General features: G+C 37.3%; 1 pseudogene; it reads left to right on the top strand.

Annotated features, from left to right (window-relative positions):
• Window positions 1-15,181: 15,181 nt before the first annotated feature.
• LOC102951770 lies at window positions 15,182-16,659 on the top strand (annotated as a pseudogene).
• Window positions 16,660-25,046: the final 8,387 nt, after the last annotated feature.

Here is a 25,046-nt window from a genome sequence, read left to right as displayed (position 1 = left end):
GTGTGTGTGTGTGTGTGTGTGCGTGTGTGTGTAATGTGAAGTGAATGACACAAAGTTGGATACCTGGCCAAAAGTCTTTCATCCTGGGGATGCAAGGAATTCAGTCCCTAGAAGTTAATAAATGAGGAGATTGAGGTAACAGGAAGGTTGGGGCCTGGTACTATTTCCCCCTTTCCACGATCTCACAACTGTCAACATCAGTACAGGAAAGCTTTCTGGGAGTGACTTTCTTAAGAGGAATGTTTTTGAGCAGGCACTCTTGTTGCAAGCCCCACCCCAACTCCATTCATTTACTTAGGGTTTTTCTGCTAACCAATCACACATGCAATTTTCTCCAGAACATTGTCCTCTGGCGATTATTGTACCTGCTTCACCCAGAGGCAGCATGTAGCCAATGACTGAGTGGTATGAGCATGTGAGTGGGTGGGAGGAGGTGCTAACAAAACCTCCACCCCGTCTTCGCCACAAGGCAGGCAAACTCTACAATGCAAACATTTATGTGAGCCGAAGCTAGGTGTCACCTGAAATCATGTCTTTATTTAGCTTCTCTCCTGCCCTGTCCTAATTTCCTTACCTTATTTGAGACTTTTCCTAACAGCGCTTTCTAAATAAATCATTTACATAAGATTCATGTCTTAGGCTTTGCTTTTAAGCAGGCCAGACCTAAGAGAAATAGTTACAAATGATGTTCAAAAATGTCCTTAAATGCCTTTTTGTGTTCTAAATGTAGACATTTTGTTCATCAAATATTGGATGAACATTTTAAGAATCATATGATGATGCTAACTGCCAGTCAGCAGTTAAAGTGGGATATTAATACTATTGTTCTTGGTAGAATAGGGCTTTTGCAATTATTTGAATATTCTACTACTTTTCACCCATATAATTTTATGAGAATGAAGAGGAAGTTGAGCAATGAAAGTGTTCAAAATAAATACAACGGATATGGTCTAAAACAACAACAAAAACAAAAACATAAAATTAAAACAAAGATAAAAATCATTACAACTCTACCGAAATGGTAAGTGTTTAGCCTCATTCAGACAGATTCAACATGAGGCAGCAGAATACGATCAGTTATGAAGGAAATGGACCAAATTGAAGAAACAGGTACAGAAGGCTGGAAACATAGCATTGAGTATTTTCTCTAAAAGTATTATAGTAAGTCTCCATTAAAAAAAAAGTTTATTTATTTATTTTGAGAGAGACAGAGGGAGAGTATGTGCGCAAGCAGGGGAGGGGTACAGAGAGGAAAAAAAGAGAGAGACTTCCAAGCAGGCTCCACATTGTCAGTGCCGAGCCTGATGCACAGGGCTCGATCTCATGAACCAAACAGTGAGATCATGACCTGAGCTGAAATCAAGAGTTAGACACTTAACCTACTGAGCTACACAGGTGCCCCAAAAGTCTCCTTTTTTAAAACTTTTGTTAACTTTTGTTTTTATTCTAGGAATACATTACATATGAATGTAGGCAGCCACATAGGAGGCAGAAATTAAATTTTAAAAAATGGAAAGGTAAGAAATCCAGAGGAAGAGGAATGAAGAGCCTGGCAAGCCTAGATGTACCCAGACCTCCCTTTACCAGCTACTGAGACTATTGGTAGACAGCCTCTCTCTCCCATTCCTTTGGCTCCATTGTAGCAACTGCATTGAGGCCATGCTTCTGCTGGGCTACTCTCTGTCAGAGAATGAGAGGCACAGCAGAGGCACTAGAGTTGGGACATTTCTGCCCAATGCAGGACTCTTTTAACAGACAACCCTTGTTCTAGGATTCCCCATCAGCCTAGCTGAGGCTTTTTCAGGAAAATATTACAGTCTGAAGCTTCTTCTACCCAATATTTTTTCCATTTCTCTCTCCTTTCATAGATCATACACTGAACTCTCTCCCAGCCTCCCCACATCCCTTTCTTCTTTGTCCTTAAAGATGTTTCTTCCAATAACTTTTGTGCATCTAATCTGTCTTGACAAATTCTTCTCTGAAAACTCAAAATGACACAGAAGGGTATAATTTAAGAGATAAAAATATGCATTATTCATTCACTGAATCTTCTCAAAGAAATATTCCCAAAGTAATTATGCAAGGTGTAGATGGTAAGCTTTATAATTTTTTTTGTCATCAACCTATAAGGCTAACAATTTAAGCCATTAGGACCATCTGAAGAATCAGTGTCTTAATTGGATATATGGTTGTACATTTTCACAGCTAGTTTAAATTTTAGAACACAAAAAGCCAACCTTCAAGAATAGCCAGAATCCAGAACCTTGACAAAACTAAATGCAGATGAGGATGTGGTACAGTCATGTTGGCAGATAGTTTGGCAGCTTCTTACTTAACAAAACTAAACATACTCTCACCATACAACCCAGCTGTCCTTGGTATTTACCCCAAAGAGTTGAAAACTCATGTCCACCAAAGACTGCACATGGATATTCTAGAGCAGTTTTATTCCTAATTGGCAAAACTTGGAAGCAATCGTGAAGTCCTATCATAGATGAATGGATAAATAATCTGTGGTATATCTAGACAATGGGACATTATTCAGCACTAAAAGAAATGAGCTATCAAACAAGGAAATGACATGGAAGAAATTTATATGCATATTATTAAGTGAAAGAAACTCATCCGAAAAGACTATAAACAGTATTCCTCCAACTATATGACACTGAGGAAAAGGCAAAACTTTGGAGACAGTAAAAAGATTGGTAGTTGCCAGGGTTTAGGAGGGAGAGAAGGATGAATATCCTCCATATGAATATCATATGACAGTATGGTAGTGAAGAGATGTTATTATAAATTTGTCCAAACGCATAGAATATATAATACTAAGAGTAAACTTAAAGTGAACTTTGGACTTTGGGTGATTTTGATGTGTCCACATAGATCCACCAATTACAACAAGTGTACCACTCTGATGGGGATGTTGACAATGAGAGAGGTTATGCATATGTATGGGCACAGGGCACACAGGAACTTTCTGTACCGTGGGCTCAATCTTCCCGTGAACCTAAAACCGCTATAAAAAAAGTCTATTAAAAGTGAGGAGAAAAGAAAAAGTCAGCCTTCATACACAAAAGAAAAAGTCCTCAGATGGTAATAATTCATATTTGAATCACATGTGCTTTGGGCAATCTATTTTATTCCCCTGGGCTTTAGATTTCTCACCTAGAAAATCAGACTTAATAGTCTTTATATTGCAAATATTTATAAAAAAATAAAATGACTTAATTTCTATGAGAATGCCTAATAAAGAATCAATAAATGACAGTTTCCTCCCAGCTAAACACTTGGCTACCTGACCTCAATGACAGAAAATATGTAGGCCATTATATATACAGTACTTTATAATTAATGAAGGCAGGAGAGAAAAAAACACATTTGAACACACAGAAAACATAGTTTCCTGTTACCATAACTCATGCTTGCCTCCCTTATTTCTGAATCCCAAAGGATCTGATTGCAAACTTGAATATATATTGTATGTTTTCTTTCCAATTTTCAGAGTTGGAAACAGTGAGACTACTAAGAAGAAAAAAGATTCTTTCATAAACTAAACTATAATGAAAAAGCAAGAACTATAAATTCTGATACTAATCCTCTCACAGATTTATCACATACCTTTAAGTTATTGAAACCTTTAAGTCTGGCAGAAAAGTGTCAATGACTCCTTGTAACATTCTGGTCTTAAGTATTTGGAAAGACAATGGCCCATGTAGTACAGTCTCAGTGAAATGTGGAGACCTCATAGAGGAGAAGGGAAGTCCTTTAGACTGGGACACAGAGAAGGAAATTATAAAGGAGATGGAAGCTTTTAGGGTAGAAGAGATTAGAAGGTAAGAAGCTGAAGACATTTGGGGCCATGGTAATAAGCCGTGGAGGCACCTGATCTTGTCTCCAGTTGAAGCTTTCACTGCCCAGTTACTGGCACTGGTGATGATCCACAACTCTCAACTGAGACACTTCATTACTTGCCTTTAGTTGAAGACAGCCTCCTCTGAAAGGGTCAATACAGAGTACCACATGCCTGGCTGACTGACTTTACCTGGGACTTAAGCTGAGAAGGCTACCCCAGCTTCAGAGCTCTCATGGCATTTCCGAGGCCTTGGTCACAGCTGCATTGCAGTTCAACTTGTCCTGCCAACCCCTTCTTCCAGTACTGTCACAGACATGCTGCTTTTAAGAGTGTTCCCCAACAACTTGCTCCATGCTAATTCTGTCTTAGTCTCTGCCTCCAGGGAACCTAACCTGAGATATCAGCCCTGATGATGAAAAGCATCAAAAGATGGAGTGAGTGAATTTAGTTGAGTGTCACAGTCATGACAGGCCCCAGGAATATGCGTAAGAAAAGAACAGGTTTGGACAGATTTACTATGGTGGAAACAGCAGCCACAGGTACAATAGTATTTGAGCACCTATAAGCACACATATTTCAATTTGAAGCTGAAATATATCCTGGGGCTTAGATTAAAAAAAATATATATTTTTCCTTAAATCAATGGGCCTGCATAAACAACTTACCCTAGTCTTGAAAGTGAATATAAATAGAGCAATTTGGTGAATAAATAACCAAATAAACAAATGGAAAATAATACAGAAATATACTTAAGAGAAAGTTTGAAGCCTAGGTCCTATCATGAGAAGTGGCCTCAATGCTTATCGGCCAGTAAAAAATTGCACAAAATTACCCTGGACAATTGGAAACCACTCTTTATTTCAACTGCTTGCAATTATGTAGGGAAATTTTTCTAATTTAAAAGGTTGCATATTATTTGTCAACAACTCAGTTTTCTGGGCTGCAGTTGCAGCATTTATGTTCTTTCTTCCTTATACTATCTGAAAACTTCATTTAATTCCCTCAGCAGTCCCTTCTCTGTTCCCTTCTATTAAAAACAATGATAACACTTAACGTGAATTGCCCTTAGGCAATTTTTGAAAATATATGTATTTGATTTTTACTTTGGTTATATAAAGCATGCTTAAAATAAGGATGTAAAATGCCCCTTCAGATTTGGTCCTTTACTTTTTTCTTCTACTCTTTATTAAAGTTTGTTAATACTTTAATTATAATGGGATACCCATACTGCGACATGACATCAGGAGCCTAAAGCAACCAAAGTGTGATGTGTGAAAGACCCACTGCCTTCTCTCCCGGATAATCTTAATAATGAATAAATAATGACTCAAACTGTGTAGAGCAGTAGCACATGTGATACTCTATATTCTATGCTTATTTCCTTGAAGTTCCAACGTCACCAGTCTCAGCACAAATCTTGGGTCAGCCACGAGCTTAGGTTGATACTTATTACTTCTCCATTTCTCTCATATTTGGCTAATGCCACTTGTACTTTCAGAACAGTCCTTTGGTTTACTGATGTCAATTACAACACTCCCCCCCCACCAAAAAAAAAAAAAGATATCTGAGAAAACATTTTTTTTCAAACTTCAGTCTCATCAAAAATAGTATAGGGAAGCAAAAATGATGAGGGGATGTTACCAGCGCTAAAATTGTGTCATTATATGTCATCAAAGTTTAAATCCAATTTTTACCACATGTCACAAAATACATATGTATTTGGCTCAAAAATATGGGTAGCTGATATACAGCTTTTCTTCCAAAGGAATGTTGCTGAAAGTAAGCAAAAGAAATCTTGAAAACCTGCATAATTTGTAGGGATTAGCAGGCCCTCTCTGCAGCAGTGTCTATAAAGGCAAATGCCTATACCTTGCCATTCACAGCTAGGCCAACAGTTTCTTAAAAGAGATTTCATGTTTTCAGACATAGAGGAATTTCTTTCACAAGAAGAAACAACGTCAGGAAGTGAGTTTGGACTATAGGTGAGATAGGACCTTATTTACTTGGACAAAGGATGCACATGCTTTTATTTATTTAATACTTTTCAATATTAACTCATTTGATCTTCCTAATCACCCTTTGAGGAACATATCATTATCTCCTTATTATATAAATGAGGAATCAGACACTTGGAGGTATAATATAACCTTCCCAGAATTCAAAGTTGTTAATTGTCAGAGCTGACATTTATACTCATGAATTCTAGAGCCCATTCTTTTAAAAATAACATACTGCAAAGGCAAATTCGGGAAGACAAAAACACATGCCCCATTAAACAGAGGGCCAGGAAGCAATCAGCACACTCATCAACCTGAGTTCTCATAGGAGAAAAATATCAATAGATATTGTCTTATAATCCAGTCTCTTATCTTGCCCAAAGAGTGTGAGCTCCATTAAACAAGAAATCATATCTAGTTGATCTTTATCTCTAGTACCTGGACAGACCTTGGAACGTAAATACTCAATACACCTATACCTGATAAATCAAGGAACTTGATAAAAGAGAAATGTAAGCATAAAAACCTGAAATAATTTTTTAATGTTTATTTATTTTTGAGAGAAAGGGAGAGCAGGGAAGAGTCAGAGAGAGAGGGAGGCAGAGGGTCCAAAGCAGACTCCATGCTGTCATCACAGAGCTTGATGCACCGCTTGAATTCATGAACCATGAGATCATGACCTGAGCCAAAATTGGATGCTTAACCAACTGAGCAACCCAGGCACCCCTAAAATCCTGAAATTTTATCCGTTGCCTCCATTCTTGGACTTTTGTGTATAACATTCACCCTATTTTGTCAGTAGTATGTGCTGTCTCAGGAGCAATTTTGATTATAAGCATGAATGTCAAAAGAAGAAGTCAATGTTCATCTTATGACTTCCAAATGAGACCCTTGAGACCCAAAGGAGAAATGATAGCCTTGTGAGTAGGTATTTTTTGAGCTTCAAAAAATGAAGCCCTAGCATAACTGATTTTCCTGTAACACAGAAAGGCAATAAAAGCCCATTCAAGGTTGAGTTCTGGAGAAAATTTTCAGAACTAGGATAAGACAGAAAAAAAAGAAGCAAGAATATAAAACTGAGGTTAAGATACACAGAACATAGTCTGAGAAGTTTCAATACATGTGCAATTAGCATCCTAGCCTGAAATTATGGAAGGAAGGAAGGAAGGAAGGAAGGAAGGAAGGAAGGCAGGAAGGAAGGAAGGCAGGCAGGCAGGCAGGCAGGCAATATTCAAAGAGATGATGGTCGAGATATTTCCAATACTTACATTCAAGAAACCCCCCAAAATCCCATGTATGATAAACTAAAACAAACAAATCTTCACTTGGATATATAATAGAGAACTGAAGAACATGAAACACAGATGGGAAACTCCTATAAGCAGCCAATGTGAAAGTATCAGTTATCTCTAGAGGAAAACTATCAAACTGACAGCTGAGATACCCACAGCAACATTGGAAGCCAGAAAAAAAAAAGAAAAAAAAAACCAAAATGATATCTTCAATATGTTAAGAGAAAATAACTGTCAAGTTAGAATTCTAAATTTACCAAACTAATTTTCAACAAAGCTCAATGTTGCATTTTCTCTACCAACAGACGTACAGAATATCTTTCCATTAAAGTAAAATTTAGGGGCACCTGGGTTGCTCAGTGGGTTGAGCCATCCGATTTCAGCTCAGGTCATGATCTCACAGTTTTTGAGTTTGAGCCCCGCATCTGGCTTAACTGCTGTCAGCACAGAGCCTGCTTCAGATCCTCTCTCCCCTCTCTCTGCCCCTCCCCAGCTCATGCTCAATTTCTCAAAAATAAAAATAAATAAATAAATAAATAAACATTTAAAATAATAAATTAAAATCTACACTATAAATAAGGATTGGGAGGACAGGAAAATGGTAAACATGTAGGACAATTTAAACATATCAGAGCAGTACAAAAAATACAGTTTGGTCCTAACCTACAAGGAAAGACAGATCAGGTTTGCAGCAGACCTATCCACAGAAACTTGGCAGGCCAGAAAGGAGTGGCAGGATATAATCAGTGTCCTGAATCAGAAAAATATGCAGCCAAGAATTCTTTATCCAGCAAGGCTATCATTCAAAATAGAAGGAGAGATAAAAATTTTCCCAGACAAACAAAAATTAAAGGAGGTTGTGACCACTAAACCAGCCCTGCAAGAAATTTTAAGGGGGACTCTCTGAGGGGAGAAAAGATGAAAAAAAAAAAAAATATATATATAAATATATAGATAGATAGATAGATAGATAGAAGATAGATATAGATATATATAGATATATAAATACTAAAACCAACAAAGATTAGAAAAGACCAGAGAACACCTCCAGAAACTCCAACTCTACAAGCAACATAATAGCAATAAATTCATATCTTTCAGTACTCACTCTAAATGTCAATGTACTCAATGCTCCAATAAAAAGACATAGGGTAACAGAATGGATAAGAAAACAAGATCCATCTACATGCCATCTACAAGAGACACATTTTAGGCCTAAAGTCACCTTCAGATTGAAAATAAGGGGATGGAGAACCATTTATCATGCTAATGGTCAACAAAAGAAAGCCGGAATAGCCATACTTATATCAGACAATCTAGACTTTAAAATAAAGACTGTATCAAGAGATGCAGAAGGGAATTATATCATAATCAAGGGGCCTATCCACCAAGAAGACCTAACAATTGTAAACATTTATGCACCAAATGTGGAGGAACCCAAATATATAAATCAATTAATCACAACATAAAGAAACTCATCGATAGTAATACCATAATAGTAGGAGTAATAGCTCACTCACAGCAATGGACAGATCATCTAATCAAAAAATCAACAAGGAATGACACACTGGACCAGATGGACTTAACAGATATATTCAGAACATTTCATCCAAAAATAGCAGAATATACATTCTTCTCCAGTGCACATGGAATGGTCATATACTGGGACACAAATCAGCCCTAAGTAAGTACAAAAGGATCGAGATCATACCATGCATATTTTCAGACCACAACACTATGAAACTTGAAATCAACCACAAGAAAAAACTTGGAAATGTAACAAATACTTGGAGACTGAAGAACATCCTACTAAAGAATGAATGGGCTAACCAAGAAGTTAAATTAAAAATTATATGGAATTTAATGAAAATGATAATACCACAACCCAAAACCTCTGGGACACAGCAAAGGTGGTCATAAGAGGAGCATATATAGCCATCCAGGCCTTCCTACAGAAGGAAGAAAAATCTCAGATACACAACCTAACCTTATACCTTAAGGAGCTGGAAAAGGAACAGCAAATAAAGCCCAAAACCAGCAGAAGACAGGAAATAACAAAGATTAGAGAAGAAATTAATGCTATTGAAACCAAAAAAACAGTAGAACAGATCAATGAAACCAGAAGCTGGTTCTTTGAAAGAATTAACAAAATTGATAAACCACTAGCCAGTTTGATCAAAAAGAAAAAGGAAAGGACCCACATAAATAAAATCCAGAATGAAAGAGGAGAGATCATAACCAACACAGCAGAAATAAAAACAATAATAAGAGAATACTATAAGCAATTAAATGCCAATAAAATGGGCAATCTGGAAGAAATGGACAAATTCCTAGAAACATATACACTACCAAAACTGAAACAGGAAGAAATAGAAAATTTGAACAGACCCATAACCAGTAAGGAAATCGAATTAGTAATCAAAAATCTGCCAAAAAACAAGAATCCAGGGCCAGATGGCTTTCCAGGGGAATTCTACCAAACATTTAAGGAAGAGTTAACACCTATTCTCTTGAAGTTGTTCCAAAAAATAGAAACGGAAGGAAAACTCCCAAACTCTTTCTATGAAGCCAGCACTACCTTGATTCCAAAACCAGACAGAGACCCACTAAAAAGGAGAACTATAAACCAATTTCCCTGATGAACATGGATGCAAAAATCCTCAACAAGGTATTAGACAACTGGATACAACAATACATTAAAAAAATTATTCACCACGACCAAGTGGGATTTATACCTGGGAGGCAGGGCCAGTTCAATATCCACAAAACAATCAATATGATTCATCACATCAATGAAAGAAAGGACTAGAACCACATGATCCTCTCAATAGATGCAGAGATAGCATTTAACAAAATACAGCATCCTTTCTTGATAAAAACCCTCAAGAAAGTAGGTATAGAAGGATCATACCTCAAAATCATAAAAGCCATATAGGAAAGACCCAACAGTAATAACATCTTTAATGGAGAAAAACTGAGAGCTTTTCCCCTAAGGTCAGCAACAAGACAGGGATGTCCACTCTCACCACTGTTATTCAACATAGTCTTAGCCTCAGCAATCAGACAACACAAAGAAATAAAATACATCCAAATCAGCCAGAAGGAGGTCAAACTTTCACTCTTCACAGATGGCATGATACTCTATATGGAAAACCCAAAATATTCCACCAAAAAACTGTTAGAAATGATCCATGAGTTCTGCAAAGTTGCAGGATATAAAATCAATGTACAGAAATCGGTTGAATTCCTATACACCAACAATGAAGCAACAGAAAGAGAAATCAAGGAATCAATCCATTTACAATTGCACCAAAAACCATAAAATACCTAGGAATATATCTAACCAAAGAGGTGAAAAATCTATACATGGAAAGCAATAAAAAGCCTATGAAAGAACTTGAAGAAGGCCCCCCAAAATTGAAAAATATTCCATGCTCCTGGATAGGAAGAACAAATATTGTTAAAATGTCGATACTACCCAAAGCAATCTACATCTTTAATGCAATCCCTATCAAAATAACACCAGTATTCTTCACAGAGCTAGAACAAATAATCCTAAAATTTGTATGGAACCAGAAAAGACCCCAAATAGCCAAAGCAATCTTGAAAAGGAAAACCAAAGCAGGAGGCATCACAATCCCAGACTTCAAGCTATACTACAAAGCTGTAACCATCAAGACAGTATGGTACTGGCACAAGAGCAGACACTCAGATCAATGCAATAGAATAGAGAACCCAGAAATGGACCCACAAACATATGGCCAACTAATCTTTGACAAAGCAGGAAAGAATATCCAGTGGAATAAAGATGATCTCTTCAGCAAGTGGTGCTGGAAAAACTGGACAGCGACATGCAGAAGAATGAACCTGGACCACTTTCTTACACCATACACAAAAATAAACTCAAAATGGATGAAAGACCTCAGTGTAAGACAGGAAACCATCAAAATCCTTGAGGGGAAAGCAGGAAAAAAACCTCTTTGATCTTGGCCGCAGCAACTTCTTACTCAACACATCTCTGGAGGCAAGGGAAACAAAAGCAAAATGAACTACTGGGACCTCATCAAAATAAAAAGCTTCTACACAGCAAAGGAAACAATCAGCAAAACTAAAAGGCAACCAACGGAATGGGAGAAGATATTTGCAAATGACATTTCTGATAAAGGGTTAGCATACAAAATCTATAAAGAATTTATCAAACTCAATACCCAAAAAACAAATAATCCAGTGAAGAAATGGGCAAAAGACATGAAAAGACACGTCTCCAAAGAAGGCATCCAGATGACCAACCGCCACATGAAAAAATGCTCAATGTCACTTACCATCAGGGAAATACAAATCAAAACCACAATGAGATACCACCTTACACTTGTCAGAATGGCTAACATTAACCACTCAGGCAACAACAGATGTTGGCTAGGATGCGGAGAAAGAGGATCTCTTTTGCATTGTTGGTGGCAATGCAAGCTGGTGCAGCATCTGTGGAAAACAGTATGGAGGTTCCTCAAAAAACTAAAAACAGAACTACCCTACAACCCAGCAATTGCACTACTAGGCATGTACCCAAGGGATACAAAAATCATATGACTTCACTCATATGAGGACTTTAAGAGACAAAACAGATGAACATAAGGGATGGGAAACAAAAATAATATAAAAACAGGGATGGGGACAAAACAGAAGAGATTCATAAGTATGGAGAACAAACTCCAGGGTTACTGGAGGGGTTGTGGGAGGGGAGATGCGCTAAATGGGTAAGGGGCACCAAGGAATCTACTCCTGAAATCACTGTTGCACTATATGCTAACTGATTTGGATGTAAATTTTAAAAATAAAAAATAAAAAAAAATACAGTTTGGGGTCCTTAATGTCAATTTGGAGCTTCAAAATGATGTTTTTAATTCATATGGTCTCATCATAGGTGTATTAGTGTCTTATAGCTGCTGTCACAAATTGCCACGACTTAGTGGCTTACAAAAAAAACACAAATTTATTACATTGCAGTTCTATTGGTCTCATGCTAAATCATGAGTCTGGGGAGGGCAGTGTTTCTACTGGAAGCTCTAGGGCAGCTTTAGGAAAGAATTTATTTCCTTGCTCTTTCTAGTTAGAAGCCTTCCTCTCTGGAGGTGTGGAGGTCGTCTGTCTTCCTTGGCTTGTTGCCACATTCCTTCATCTTCAAAACCAGCAAGGTTGGGGTGAGTCTTTCTCATGCCATCTCTCTGGCTCTTCCCTTCTCCCTCCCTCTTCCACTTACAAGGACTCTTGTGATTACATTAGCCCTGGCCAGATAATCCAGAAAAATCTTCCATATCAATGTCAGCTAATTAGCAACCTTGATTCCAATTGCCACCTGAATGTCTCATTGCCATGTAACAGATCACATTCATAGGTTCCAGGCATTAGGACATAAAAATATTTAAGATGCCATTATTCTTCCACTACAATATGCTTCTCTTTACCAGTTTTTAATATACAGTAAACCATGTCCAGTCATGCAGAATTTTTATATTAAGGTAAACTTTGCTTATAAGCTAATCTTAATCATAAAAATACTAGTGACAAGGTAGACAATAAGTAGAGAATCAAAGAGGTTTGGAGACTGTTTCATAGTTACTTCTAAAGGTAAAAGAATATTCTATGGCCCAGCAATTCTACTCTTAGGCATTTCCCCAAGATAAATGTAAAGATATGTTCACAAAAAGGCTTGTATGTGAAAGTTCATAGCAGCTTTATTTATAAAAGCCAAAAGCTGGTAACAGCCCAAGTGTTCATGAACAGTAATATAGGTAAACAAATATGATATATTCAGGAAATGAATAAATTACTGATGTAACAACAATATGGATGAATCATACACAATAGCACTTTATTGAGTGAAAGAAACCATATAAATAACTACAAAGGAATACATACTATATGATTCTTTACTTGAAATCCTAGAATAGGCATAATAATTCATTATAGAAGCCAGATGTTTTGGGAAAGTAACTAGAAAGGGACAAAATGGAATTTTTGAGAGTGTTTGGGTGGTGGTTACTGTGTCATTCAAATTGTCTATCAAAGTTCCCTGGTAACTACCTAGATAGCGTCTGAGTAACTTCAAACTTCACTTGTCTTGTACATAGTTTTAGTTCCTTTGCTATTAAATTTACTCTCAGACATTCTCACTCTTGTTAAAATTACTTGTAGGGAATCAGTAAAAAGCTCCATTTATTTGGATCCAAACAAAGTAGCCAAACACATATATTGCCCCAATTTAAACATTTTCCCATAAGCATAACTATTTTCAGAGAACAAATGTCCTTGCCTTTCTCTCATGGGCTGTTGCTTTATGTATTTCTCTTCCAAATTGATAATCCACAATGACTGTACTCAGTGCCACAGGAGAGGAGTACATTACTGCAGGCTCATTACCTTTAAAAAGGTGTGTATCTATTTCTCATTAATTAGAATGAAATAAGATCAAATAATAGACCAATTCATGATAATTTCTGTTCTTGTAATTGACATCATCAAACAAATGAATTCAAGAACAATGAATATTTCCAATTAGAATTTCTTCAACCTTATTTACATTCAATTTTCCCTTATAAAAATTTAAATTCAATCAATTTTTATTTACTGAGAGTATATCTGTAAGAAGCTCACACTAATTAGATCTGAAGTACAAAATTCAATTATATAAGGTAGGTCAGGTTGAACTCATTTGTCAAACTTCAAATTATAAGTAACTTTTAGATAGTTTCTTGTTATATACTTATACCTTCCAGGTCAAAATCCTTTGTATAAGTAACTTTAAAAAACCAAATGCTTTGGGGCATCTGGGTGGCTCAGTAGGTTAAACCTCCAACTTTGGCTCAGGTCATGATCTCTCAGTTTGTGAGTTTAAGCCCCGCGTCGGGCTCTGTGCTGACAGCTCAGAGCCTGGAGCCTGCTTCAGGTTCTGTGTCTTCCTGTCTCTCAGCCCCTCCCATGCTCGCACTCTGTCTCTCTCTGTCTCTCAATAATAAATAAACATTAAAAAAAAACCTTTGAACTTCACATTTGCTTATCCTTATCAATCTATGGAACACCATTCCACTTATTTTGTCCAAAACTAAGGGTGACATGCCAAATTTATTGTTTGAAATATAGCTGGCACACAATCTTACATTAGTTTCAAGCGTAAAACATAGTGATTCAACAACTCTATACATTATTCTATGCTCATCACAAGTATAGCCATCTGTCACCATACAACACTATTACAATACCAATGATTATATTCCCTTTGCTATTCCTTTCATCCTGGTGATATCCTGGTTACATGTCAGTTTTAATTCTCTTTCCACTAATTGCAAAAATAGTACCTTTCCGAAAAAATTTCCAAATAAATCCTAAGTTTTGAAACTTATTTTTCTCTTTCGTTCCATTTTTCTGAACATTTAATAACATCTGGGGCCACATATTTAGTTCTCAACTTTGAAGTTAATTTAGAAAAAACTATGGATCTCAATTTACCAATGAATCAGTAAAGAAATAGACAGTTACCTTTTTATTTTTTCAACTCAAATTCATCCTTATAAACATGTGCAAAATTAAACCAATTAAAGAGTGAGCATATGTGCATACTGACAAAATATGCCAATATTTAGTATTTAATGTGTTACGGGTCCATAACAAAACTCAACAAAAGGTAGTCTTAAAATGTATCACACTATTTCTACACATAAAACATACTTTCTACAGAGCACTTCCCGGGCTGCGGACACCGCTCTGTGGGAGGAAGGAGCCCAGAGATCAGCCCACTGCTGCACCTGTGTCAGATCCCTCTGGTCTGACTGAACCCAGTTTGGCCTGCTCAGCCTCAGCAGCGGCAGGCCGCAGCTCCTACTGGAAATTACACGACATAGAATATTTGGGGTGAGTGACATCTTCTTGAAAGACCTTCGAGAATTACGAAAGGAAAAAAAAAATAATGCATTTAAGAAAGTGGTAAAGTTTGGAAAGGGGAGGGAAAAAAAAATCCCTGATATTCAACTTGGCTGAATGCTTAGATGTCGGTGGACATGAATAGCCAGGGGTCTGACAGCAATAAAAAGGACTATGACCCAAATTGTGAGGAGGAGGAAGAAGATGAGGACCCCGGGGGGCACAGAGGTCTACTATGTGGGAGTAGCCAGTGATGTGGAGCAGCAGGGGGCCAACGCCTTTGACCCTGAAGAGCACCAGTTTACCTGTTTGACCTACAAGGAGTCTGAGGGTGCCCTCAATGAGCACATGATACCTAGCCTCTGTCCTAAAAACCACTGATGCTTACTGCCACCAGTACATTCTCCCTATGGCACTGGTATCTCATTCAGTTGCTAAACTTATATTAGTTAATTTCCACTGGCAAGTTGCAGAGATATTGGACACATACGAGTCTAATTCTGCTCAACCTCTCATTGAAGCTCAAGTTCAGCCCTGTTCCTTGAAACGTGTCCCCACAGCCCACTCCCTCATCATTGTGCAGTGTGTATGCAGTTTGCGCAGAAGGAAAACCTGCTCTCTCCTGCCTGTCAGCACTTTTGCCATAGCTTCTGGGAGCAGCCCCGTTTATACTTGTCGAGGATGGTGCGGGTGTGGGAGTCTCTTGAATGGCTCGGGATCCGCCACTCCAAACACCAGAGGACTTTGTGTGCTTCCACTGTTGCCCAACGAAGAATTAAGAGACAAATACAGGCACTACCACTTGAGGGACTATGTGGAGAGTCATTACCAGCTCCAGCTTTGCCCTGGTCCAGACTGCCTCCATGGCTATTTGGGGACAGGAGCCCAGAGCTTGCAGAGTAGAGTGCAATAAGTGCAACCAAGTCTTATGCTTCAAGTGTCGGACGTACCGCGTCCCCACAGACTGCGCTACAATCCGGAAATGGCTCACGAAGCGTGCTGAACGGGCAACTACATTAGGGCTCATATTAAAGACTGTCCCAAGTGCGACACCTGCATTGAGAACGAAGGCTGCAATCACATGCAATGCTCCAAGTGTAAGTATGACTTGTGCAGAATATGTCTAGGAGACTGTTAAGACCCATGGCAGTGAGTACTATGAGTGCAGTCGTTACAAGGAGAACCCTGACATTGTCAAGCCCAGGCAGCAAGCCCAGGCCAGGGAGGCCCTCAAGAAATACTTGTTCTACTTTGACAGATGGGAAAACCACAAGAGCTTGCAGCTGGGGGTGCAGACATACCAGCAAATTCCTGAGAAGATTCAGGATAGGGTCATGAATAATCTGGGGACCTGGAATGATCGGCAGTACCTACAGAATGCTGCCAAGCTCTTGGTCAAGAGCCAGTACACCCTGCAGGACACTTACTCTTTGCGTGTTACACGGAGTCTGGACCCAGGAAGAAACTCTTTGAATACCAGCAGGCTCAGCTGGAGGCTGAGATGGAAAACTTGATGTGGAAAGTGGAGTGTGCAGACAGAAACGACAGAGGGGACACAGAGAACTGGACAGATGCACATAGCAGTGGAAGAGAAACTGGCTGAAGGATTCCCATGACAGCTAGGTTGGGACATGGATGTGACGGCATGAGGGAGATGTGGTTGTGAGATCTCCCAGCTGCCATCCTGTATGCTGTAGGCTTTGCCTTTCAGGACCCAGGCAACAGCTGAGGCCCACACTCCTGAGAGACACTGGCCACACACGACTCGGTTGATTTCTGTTTTCTTCTCATCTTTTTGTGTTTTGTTTCTACTAGGGTAAAGGACATGTTGAACTGGCCTCTTGTCAGGACTTTTAATCCCCCCTGGGTGGTTGCTGGTAGGGAAAGTTTTTTTTCTGAATGACTATTAATAGTTTTACAACCTATATAGTTTTCAAAGTTTCTATAATTATACAAAAAAATAAGCAAACCACAGAATTATACAGAATCCTTTAAAAAATAAATTGGCATTTGTGTGTTTAAAAAAATACTCTGTACAGAGTTCAATGATATTTGTTTAATTGAGCTCAATTCACATTGCTATTCACACAATACACGTTTTAGATGATACTGAATTTAAAAACATTTAAAAGCCATCTTCAGATTGAGGGATTACTTATTTGCCAGAGGAAGGATATTAAGTCCCTCAGAGAAATATAAACTCACAAGTCTGTTTTCTGTGCTGCCCGATACGATGTTTTCTGCAATTTCTTCTAGATCTGTACAAATCTTAGTCAGTAGACTTAGACTCAAATATTATTAGGAAGGATTCACCCTCTGTTTGGGGAAAACCAGTTTAAATTTGTATATAACAGAAAAGCTTCCCTAGACGATTCAATTGTTAGCACAATTTTCTTCAGGAACCAAAGAATTTAAAAAGAATTACCTTGTGGACACTGTATGCTTTGTTAATTAAATTTCGTATAAGTCATACTTAAGTCCTTTCTATCATTGTGAATGACATTTACTCAATTTTATGGTATTCCTAAATAAACCCAATCTGACTTAATTCTTATTTGTCTCTCCCAAAATCCTTTACTTAGCTTATCACTACAGGGAATCAAAATTAGACCTATGTATAATGACTTTGTATTTATACCCATTGCATACTCACTGGCCACACTACCTTGTCTGACTGTTAGCATGTGAAAACACTCTCCCTACTTGAATCCAGACCTTTATCAGCTATGCTCACTAGGGTTCCCTGATTTAAAAGAAAAGCATCAGGATTACCCTGGGATCCACCGTGATAAAGCCTCCAATTCCCCATGAATCTAATGTAGCTTCTTCCACTGTTAATGAGAAGGTCCTTCGGACAGCTTCAGTTGAAGTGAATGTTTATGCCCAGAAATTCCTTTATCATTAAATATAACAACTGCACTGACCACACATTTCTTTGTGTTCTGTGTTGCCAAATTACAGTTTATTCTACTGCATACACTGTACTTCTCTAACCCCCTCCATATTTAGCCTAAACCTAGGAGTAGTCATTTTATACCTAACTAGATGCTAACAGATGAAAGTAAAAAGATGCCAAGAAATAGAATAATCTCATCTGCCCGAGAGAGAGAGAGAGAGAGAGAGAGAGAGAGAGAGAGAGAGAGACTTCAGGTTAATTCAAAATTGTTTATCAGAAATAATCATAAGACCATTGAAAGCATGATAACCTTGAGTGTTCAGCAATCGTGTGTTTTGCCCAGCAATCACTTATTGAGTATGTCCTGTGAGTATCACTGCAGTAGGCATTGTGAGAGATAAAGAATATATTAACTGAGTCGTAAAGTAAGTCCACAAGTGACTGGTGAATTTGGTCTCTAAAAGAGTAGCATATTTGCCTCATGGTTGACTGTGGCATTGAAGATAAAACTGGAGGCCCAGGGTCATGCTGTTTGTCCTTGAGTCACTCACTGTCACTCACTTTCTGGTTGGGGGAGTCACTGATTGGTAAATAACTACAGATCCCTTCATGGGATGAGGGCAATGATTAGAAGGGATCACCTTCTGGAAGCTTTGATAGCAGTTATAATTCTGCAAGTATGCCAGCATTAACTTTTCTCCACTGTCTGACCCTCCATGTAGGATATCCAAGAGTTATACAGCATTTCCTTAATATTCCTTTTTTTCTTTGTACCCTTTGTATGAACCTTCCTTATTCTGATGGTTTCTCGTTTTGGTTTTAAAATGGTGAATTTGTTCATTTGTCTAAGAGGTTAGTATCCTTTGCTGCTGGGTCTTCCCTTTGCATCCACAATAGCAAATTTTATCTGCTTCGTGGACATTCACATTTGCTTAATCTCAAGGTGACGTCCTTTTTTTGTTTTAACTGGGACAGTGGCCCAAATTATTGTGCGTTTTTTTTTTAATGTGGATCAATTTTCTTTTTAATTTCTCCCACTCTCAGGAGTAAAGGGTAGACCTGCTTGGGGTTCTATATATTGGGCTAGTCTCAACTGAGGTCACATAGCCTGGATGAGATCATACAAAATGTGAAATTCCAGGAAAGTTAGCTTCAGCTAAAACCCTATAGGGCCCATTTGCAGGCCAACAACTTTCATGTCAAATTCAAACCCAAACATTAGAGACTACAGGGTCACATCATAACCTCAGGGTTAGCAGTGGAGAGAATCTTAATGATGTCCTGTCTTTCAACTCCTAGTGATTTAATCACACTGTCTTTTATCTTTTATGATGATGAGTTATTGTGAAGCTCTGCCCCCTTTAGGTAAGGCCAATGTTTGAGGCAGCAATAAATTTTCCAAATTCCATTGTCCAGGGTTTGAATTCTCTTTCCACTTTCATAGCTCTCCATTTGTACACAGGTACTCTAAAAGTCATTGAAGACCATGAATTCTACTCTTACATTGTCCCTTGCCTACAGTATGTTCTCTAATTCTCCCAGGTAATTTCCCAGTTTTCCTCTAGGTAGACAGCTTGTCCCTAAGAATTTGAAGGCAATTTTTATTGAAGACTATTTTTAGGAGGCAAGCATAATTTCAGCAGTGGAAAAATACAGGAGATATAGAAAGACAGATCTTCCCATCATCTATGGTTCTGTTCTAGACACTACCTCTGTGGTTTGAAATACATAATTGAGGGAATCATCTTTAGTTTGTTACTTTGGGTATCCACCAGACAATGATTAAATTTTAGAAATGCTAAACCTTCTGTCAGTTAGGCTCAAAAAATATGTATTGGTGCTATTATTTGTTTCACACTGTCTTAGGTTTGTAACTGAATTATATAAGTCAGTATAAGACATTATTCTATTTTCTAAGCTTGTAAACAGGTTTTTGTAAAAAAAAAAAAAACTTAAAAATCAAATCAGAGAAAGATAAACAGACTGTATAAATACATACTAGAATGTATGGTGTAAACAAGTGCTACATGCTTTAGGAGACAGGAAATTAATGTTTTGTGGAGAAATCATGGTAGATGACCTGGACAAGTTCTGAGTCATAACTGATCTTAAAGGGTAAGTCCAATAACGAAAAGAGTAATAAAGCACATTGGCATTCTAGATACATTATCAAAAGTGTTGACATGGTGTTCTCTTTATTCTAAATCTCTAAACGAGTATTATTTTAGACAAATCTTTAAAACAGTCTGAAAGCAATGATGTCCTTCTGTCACCTGATGATGAATGAGATGCTTATTGGTATCCTTTTCCTTTCTAAAATGGAACTACACATAAACATAAGTATAGATAACCCATACATAAATGGACCTAAAACAGATAATAAACAATTCTTTAGATCATGAAGTAGCTAAAGTAGAAATGATGGGAGAAAGTCTAGAATAGTCTATAGACTATTTACCCTTATCCCCACTCACTGTTTTATGGTTCAACAACAGGCATGTCTGGAGCAGTTATGGTCAGCTAAGAAGGTGTGCAAGGGTAATTATCCTTAGGTTCTTACCTCATTTTCTGAATGTACGCAATTTGTCTTAAAAACATCAAATAAAGTCCTTAAAAAATTATAGAAAAACTGAGAATGGTTCTGAAATGTGTGAATAGACCCCATTATGAGGGAATTGCCATTCCAACACAGACTGGCATGGGATAAAGGAAGATCTATCTATGGAAGTTGAAGAAAGAGATAGTCAAAACAAAACAAAGGCAGGAGCTACTCTTGGCTAAACAATCATTATTTTGAGAGAAATCATTAGAGTTCAACTTCAAAACCAGAATGTATATATAACCTTGTAGTATAATTTAATAATTTAAATATGGTTCTATTAGGTAATTAGAATATAATTCAGAGTATTAGTCATTCTTTTTTAAAGGTGAAATGATCACCACAATCAAGCTAATTAACATATCCCTCACGTCACATAGTTACTATATGCTTTTAAATTCTTTTTTTTTTTTTATTTTGGTTTGTGATGAGAACACTTAAGATCTATCCTCTTAGCAAATTTCAAGTATATAATGGAGTACTGCTAATGTACTCACCATGCTATATGTTATATTCCCAGAACTTACTCATCTTGCATAACTGAACATTTGTGTCCTTTGACCATATCTCCCTATTTACTTTTCACCCTAGCCCCTGACAACCACCATTCTGCTCTTTGCTTTAATGTGCTTGACTATTTTATTTTATATTCCACATAAGTGGTATCATGCAGTATTTGTCTTTCTGTGTCTGGCTTAGTTCACTTAGCATAATGCTGTCCAGATTCATCCATTTGTCACAAATGGAAGGATTTCCTTCTTTTTTTATGCCTCAATAGTATTCTGTTGTGTATTATAATGCTACATTTTCTTTATCCATTTATTTGTCAATTGACATTAAGGTTGTTTCCGTATCTTGCCTATTGTGAACAGCACTGCAGTGAAATGGGGATGCCCATATCTCTTTGAGATAGTAATTTCATTAACTCCACATATTATACCCAGAAATAGGTATTGTTGAATCCTATGGTAGTTCTTTTGTTTATTTGTTTATCTGTGTACACACACATGCACACACACACACACACACATATAAGTTTGCAGTTTTATTTAAATTCTAGTTTGTTAATATACAGTATAATATTAATTTCGGGTGTAGATTTAGTGATTCATTATTTACATACAACAACCAGTGCTTATCACAAGTGCCCTGCTTAATACCCATCACCTATTTAACCCATCTCCCCACCCACCAATCCTTTATCAACCATGTGTTCAGGGGCACCTGGGTGGCTCAGTCCGTTGGGCATCCGAATTTGGCTTAGGTCATGATCTCACGGTTGGTGGGTTTGAGCCCCACACTGGGCTCTGTGGTGACAGCTCAGAGCCTGGAGCCTGCTTCAGATTCTGTGTCTCCCTCTTCTCTGCCCCTCCCTGACTCCTGCTCTATTTCTCTCTGTCTCAAAAATAAATAAATATTTAAAAAAAAATTTAGAAATGTTTGTTTGTTCTTTATAGTTTTATGATTTGCCTCTCCATCTGCCCCCCCCCATGTTCATCTGTTTTGTTTCTTTTTTAAATTTATTTATTTATTTTTGAGTTACTTCACCTACAGTGCAGTATTGGTTTCAGGAGTAGAATTTAGTGATTCATCACTTACATATAACACCCAGTGCTTATCCCAACCAGTGCTCTCCTTAATGCCCATCACCCATTTAGCCTATCCCCCCACTCCCCTCTCCTCTAGCAACCCTCAGTTTGTTCTCTGTATTTAACAATCTCTTATATTTACCTCCCTCTCTGTTTTTATCTTATTTTTGCTTCCCTTCCCCTATGCTCATCTGTTGTGTTTCTTAAATTCCACATATGAGTGAAATCATATGATATTTGTCTTTTCTGAGTTATTTTGCTTAGCATAAGAGTCTCAAGCCCCATCCACATCATTGCAAATTGAAAGATTTCATTCTCTTTTATGGCACACTTTATCCATTCATCAGTCCATGGACATTTGGGCTCTTTCCATGATTTTACTATTATTGATAATGCTGCTCCAGGGTGTATATATGCCTTCAAATTAGCATTTTTGTATCCTTTGGGTAAATACCTAGTAGTGAAATTGCTGCTGTAGGGTAGTTCTATTATTAACTTTTTGAAGAATATCCATACTATTTTCCACAGTAGCTACACCGGTTTGCATTCCTAGTAACAGTGTAAGAGGATGCCCCTTTCTCTGCATCCTTGCCAACACCTGTTGGTTTCTTGTGTTATAATTTTAGCCATTCTGACAGGTGTGAGGTGATATCTCATTGTCGTTTTGCTCTGTATTTCCCTGATTCCCTGATGATGAGTGATGCTGAGTATCTTTTCAGGTGTCTGTTAGCCATCTATATGTCTTCTTTGGAAAAATGTCTATTCATATCTTCTGCCCATTTTTTAACTGAACCATTTGGGTTTTTTTTTGGGGGGGGGAGGTTGAGTTTTATAAGTTCTTTATACATTTTGGATACTAATCCTTTACCAGATATGTCATTCAAAAATATATTCTTCTATTCTGAGTGTTGCCTTTTAGTTTTGTTGATTGTTTCCTTTGCTGTGCAGAAGCTTTTTATCTTGATCAAGTCCCAATAATTTATTTTTGTTTTTCGCCTCAGGAGATGTATTTGGTAAGAAGTTGCTATGGCCAATGTCAAAGAGGTTCCTGCCTCTGTTCTCTTCTAGAATTTTGATGGTTTCCTGTGTCACATTTAGTCTTTCATCAATTTTGAATTTATTTTTGTGTATGATGTAAGAGGCCATATATGAAAAACCCACACCTAATATCTTTCTCAATGGGGGAAAACTGAGAGCTGTTCCTCCATGGTCAGTCAGGAACAAGTGAGAGATGTCCATTCTCACCATTGTTATTTTAACATAGTAGTAGGAAGTCCTAGCCTGAGCAATCAGACAATACAAAGAAACAAAAGGCATACAAATTGGCAAGGAAGAAGTCAAACTTTCACTATTTGCAGATGACATATTCTATGTAGAAAACCTGAAAGATTCCCCCCCAAAAATTGCTAGAATTGATACACAAATTCAGTAATGTCACAGGATACAAAATCAATGTATAGAAATCAGTTGCATTTCTAAACTCCAGTAATGAAGCCACAGAAAGAGAAATCAAGGAATTGATCCCATTTACAATTGCATCCAAAACTGTAAGATACCTAGGAATAAACCTAACTAAAGAAGTAAAAGAACTATACTCTGAAAACTATAAAACATTTAGAAGATAAATTTTAGATGATACAAAGAAATAGAGAAACATTCCATGCTCATGGATTACAAGAACAAATATTGATAAAATATCTACACTATGCAAAGGAATCTACGCATTTAATGCAATCCCTATCAAAATGCCAACAGCAGTTTTCACATAGCTAGAACAGACAATCATAAAATTTATACGGAACCACAAAAGACCCCTAATAGCCAAAACTATCTTGAAAAAGCAAAGCAAAGCTGGAGACATCACAATTCCAGACTTCAAGTTATATTACAATGCTGTAGTGATCAAGACAGCATGGTACTGAATCAATGGTACTAGATCAACGGAACAGACAAGAGCACCCGGAAATAGACACATCTCTATATGGTCAACTAATCCTCAACAAAGCAGAAAGAATATCCAATGGAAGAAAGACAGTCTCATGCAAAATGCTAAGTAATGAAATTGGTAGTTCTATTTAAAAAAAAAAAAAAACCCATCTCTACACTATTTTCCATGATGCCTATACCAATGTACATTCCCACAAACAGTGCACAAGGGCTCTCTTTTCTCCACATCCTCAATACTTATTGTATCTTGTCTTCTTGGTAATAGACATTCTGACAGATGTGAGGTGATAACTCCTCATGATTGGTGATATTGTCTTCAGAAAAATGCCGTTCAGGTCTTTTGTCCATTTTTAATCAGATTATTTATTTTTGTTTGTTTATTTGGTCTTTTTTTTTTTTTTTTTTTTGCTACTGAGTTGTTTGAGTTTCTTATATATTTTGGATGTTAACCTCTTGTTAGATATATGGTTTGCAAATGTCTTCTCTCATTGAATAGGTTGCCTTTCACTCTTTTGTTTCCATTGCTGTGCAGAAGCTTCTCTTAATTCCACTTGTGTATTTTTGCTTTTGTTATTTATGGTTTTGATGTCTCAAAAAATCATCACCAAGACCAACATCAAGAAGTTTTACCCTGTTCTATTCTAGTAGCTTTATGGTTTCAAGTATTACACTTAAATGTTTAATCTACTTTGAGTCAATTTTGTAAGTAACATGAGATAAGATCCAAATTCATTCTTTGGTTTGTGGAGATTCAGTTTTCCTAACATCATTTATTAAGGAGACCATTTTCCCCCATTTTGTATTCTTGGGAAACTTGTCAAAGATCAGTTGACTATAAATGCATGGATTTATTTCTTAAGCAGTTCTTGAGGAATTCTTTTTTATTTTCTATTAAAGAGAAGTAATGGAAACTTATGAACCCAGCCAACAATTCATGAAAGTGTAATAGTACTAACATG

The sequence above is a fragment of the Panthera tigris genome, chromosome B3 (assembly GCF_018350195.1).
Source record: "Panthera tigris isolate Pti1 chromosome B3, P.tigris_Pti1_mat1.1, whole genome shotgun sequence".
Lineage (NCBI taxonomy): Eukaryota > Metazoa > Chordata > Mammalia > Carnivora > Felidae > Panthera > Panthera tigris.
Note: the sequence above shows the minus strand (reverse complement) of the source record. Positions and strands in the feature narration are given on the sequence as shown.